This window comes from Parus major, chromosome 1 (genome assembly GCF_001522545.3).
Source record: "Parus major isolate Abel chromosome 1, Parus_major1.1, whole genome shotgun sequence".
Classification (NCBI taxonomy): Eukaryota; Metazoa; Chordata; class Aves; order Passeriformes; family Paridae; genus Parus; species Parus major.
In genome coordinates, this window is record NC_031768.1 from 8,287,119 (window position 1) to 8,291,064 (window position 3,946).

Sequence of the window (3,946 nt, forward strand, 5' to 3'; positions counted from 1 at the left end):
TTAGCTGGTTATACTCACAGATAGTGGTGATAGCTCATGCCAACGTTATGCTATAATGTTAAAAAACCCACCAAAAGTAACAATGCTGTGTGTGGAACTTAACAAATCAGATTTCTTCCTCAGAAAACCAGCTTTACTACAGTTGTTTTCCAAACCTGCTTTTCCATCACCTCTGTTAACTGCAGAAATTTCATGATTGGCTGCAGTAAAAATCCAAAATTTCTAAAAAAGAATTAACATCCAGCCTTGAGGACCACTCTAAAACTGTAACAAATAAATCATAGAACTTGCAAAACATTTGGTTTTCATATGATGTAATGTAGAAATTATAAACAAAAATTACTGCATATTAGGATTCCTGTGAATGTAAAATTTATGCATATTGTTTTATAGAACTAATCACTTGTTATATAACAAGTGTTAATTCTATTCTTATTGAAGCTGACCTAAAACCATGAGAAAATATGGAATTAAGTTTCACCTCTAAAATTTCAACCTGATTTTGGAGAAGTGACAAACCTGAGAGGCAGCTTAGTGAAATGCTGTCGTATGGGTACTTTCCTGAAATCAGGTGGGACAGGCACAGTTGTGTGGGTGCAGAAAGAACCCAAAGCCAGGTCACAGAGGCAGGTCTGCCTGCTTCACTTTGAATCTCCCATCACATCATGCTTTTCCTGCGTGCCTCCAGGGTATATAGAGACACAAAACAATGAGGCAGAGATTCACCTTGCAGCTTCAAGGAGAGTATTCCCCACCCAAATATATTCCCCAAATATGACCAGGATATATGTCTAAATGCAGAAAGGTTACCCATACTTTATTCAGATATTTAATGGTTCCAGTACCTGCAGCACACACTGACCTCATGAATAACTATTCCTTCCTGACTTTGCAGCTAAATCTCACAGAACTAATGGTATTCCACAAACACTAAAAAGATATAATACCCCAGTCTCCTGAAGTCCCAGAGCTTGCTTCCTGGTGAGGTAAAAGGACACTGAAATTGCAGGGAAACCCCTCACCCAGAGCCTTTCTCTAGAACACTCTCTCCTTCACAGGATTCCACTGCTTTTGACTCCAGGTTTCTGACCAAACACCACACACCAGATAAAATTAAAGGATAAGCTCACCAAAAGTGTTGCAGCAGCTGCTTGCTGGTCCCTGCTAGTTTTGAAATGCTGGTGAAATTCCTCCCATTCAACAGCATCTTCTGTTTGCATTAAGACTTCTTTTAACCCACAAATAAAGTTATGGGGAAGGAAGGTGTAGGAAGCAGAGTGAGCTGTGCTGCTGTGCAAATGAGGGAAAACCAAGAACCAAGGTCTTTGTTTTGGCTGTTCCAGAAAGAGCTGGGCCAGCCTGGGGCTGACCCTGAACCTCCTTTTGGTCAAACCCTACAGATACAGAGATTTCTCCCAGGGCCCATTGCACCACTCGCAGTTTGTGTTCTGTGTGGGCTCATCCTGTCATATCATACCTGTGTCAACACTATTTCATGTTAAATATTTGTACAGGAGCACATGCTGATAGAAAAAAAGAAGACTTGAAGGATCAGCATGAGCAAGGTGGCCCCGCTGGGGATGGGACTGTGGCCAGGGGGCTCTAGCACAGCCCAGGCAGGGACTGCTGGCCCTGAGCTGAGCCAAAATGAGGCCCATGGGTATGGAACTGGGCAAGGCATAAAGACTTATTCATGCTTTTGGGGCCCTGACAAAGATGAAGTAGTCTGCATTAAAGAAATCTACATTTTCCTGGGTTTTTAGGGTTTTTTTTGTTTGGTTTTGGTTTTTTGGCTTTTTTGGTCTGGTTTTTTTTTCGGACCAAGTTTTCAATTATGCTGTGGTAGTGTTAAACAGTGTGGGGCCCAGAAAGTGAAATATTGCAGCCTGCCTACATCCTTAGGCTAAACTGCTTACTGATAATCTGAAGTAGGTCAATCGCTAAATACTAAAGTGATTTCATTAAAGTCTGTACCTTCAAATATAATTGTCAGATAAGACTTTATGCCACCTGCACTGTAGGTGGTTTTGAAATATGACCATTACTTTCTCATTTCCTCCACCCTGTAAGGAGAGATGCACTAGTGTAAATCAAGGTGATGGCATATCTGTCAGAGAGGGTGATACATTGAAATTACAATGCAAGGAACTTATAATTAAAACAAAAAGAGAAAAAGTTTGACTCTTTGGGAAAGGTAGACAGTGAAAAAGCCGTACAGGGTGATAGCTCCTGGTGGGAATTGTTCAGGACCCCTCATGCTGAACCAACCCTGAGATGCTTGGGAAATCAATCACTTGCCAGGGGAAATGTCAAACAGAAGTAAAAATCCAAGAGAAATTAACAGTAAGGGAATGGAAATTAAGAAAGAAAGAGGAGAAAGAGGAGAAAGAGAAGAAAGAGAAGAAAGAAAGAGAAGAAAGCCAGGCCATGGTTCTTCTCTTGGTTGTCCTATGGCAAATGACTCCCACGACCTTCAAGCCTGGCCCCTGTGGGGCTGAGCTTGTGTCAGTAGTGACACACAGGAGAAAAGACAGCAGATAAAGCAAATGTGGTTGGGGTACCAAGGCCTCCAGTCTCATCCTGCAGTCTCACAGGGAGGGGACAATGCCAATGCCTCTTTGTCAGATCACACCTTGTACCAGGTCTGGCTGAGCTGGAGTTCATTCAGCAGCCCTCACACTGCTGGGCTCTGCATTGGTAGCCACAAAGGTGTTGATATACCACACCAATATTTTTGGGTACTGCTGAGCAGCGCTGGCATAGCACTAACGCTGTCTCTCCAATTTCCCACCACCCATCAGTAGGTTGGGGGTGGACCAGATCTTGGGAGGGGACACAGCTAGGACAGCTGACCAAAATTAACCAAAGGGATATTTGATCTCATGATCTGAGGCTGGCTCAGAGATAAAAGCTAAGGAAAGGAGGAGAAAGGGGGAGAATTTGTTATTTTACAAAATGTGCCTTCTGGAGCGAAGATGAGGTGCTTAAGTCCTGCTTCCTGGTAATTGGCTGCACATCACTTACTGAGGGGAGGAAGAGAAAAAAAATATTTATTTTTTTGCTTTGCTTTTGTGTATGCATAAACTGCCTTCTCTCAACCTATGCTTCCTATCTTATTTTCTCTCCTCTGTCCAGCTGAGAAGGGATAGAGATGAAGTGGATTGGTGGGCACCTGGTGTCCAGTGAACACCAATCCACCACACCCCTGGACAGAGCCTGCCTGAGCCCAGCTCCCACATGGACCAATTTCATGGTAATCTCCTGTGAAAGAAGGAAGGGAGCAGCCAAAATTTACAGATGTCCGTGGCTGAAAAGGAAGGCAAATGCCAGAGGCTCAAAAAAAATCAGTTTTATTAGTAAATTGTACATGCGGCATGTTAACTGGTATAAGTGAGCTCCTTATCTCCTAGTAGCAAGAGAAATAAAGAAAACCAAAAAGGTCGGGAGAGAGAGAAAAGGAGACCATCGGTCCTGGGTCCAGTATTGATCTGGCCAGCAAGAGGCCTGGGGTCCTCAGGGGCACGACCTGGGCACTGTTGGGGTCAATGTTACAGGGAAGCTTTCCCCGGGAGCTCAGGGCCCGGTGCCGCCCCACCGCCGGCCGCCCGGGGAGGGCTGGAGCCACGTCCCTGGAGGTGTTTAAAGAACGACTGGACTGACATCGAGTGCCATGGTGGGCTGCCCGTAGGTTGCACCGGTGATCCCAGAGATCGTTTCCAGAGCAGTGATCTGTGCTCCGATCCCGCACCCTCCTCCAGCCCTTTCCCCGGCCAGAGCAGTGATCCGTGCTCCGATCCCGCACCCTCCTCCAGCCCTTTCCCCGGCCAGAGCAGTGATCTGTGCTCCGATCGCGCACCCTCCTCCCGGGCCTTTCCCCGGCCAGAGCAGTGACCTGTGCTCCGTGCTCCGATCCCGCACCCTCCTCCCGGGCCTTTCCCCGGCCAGA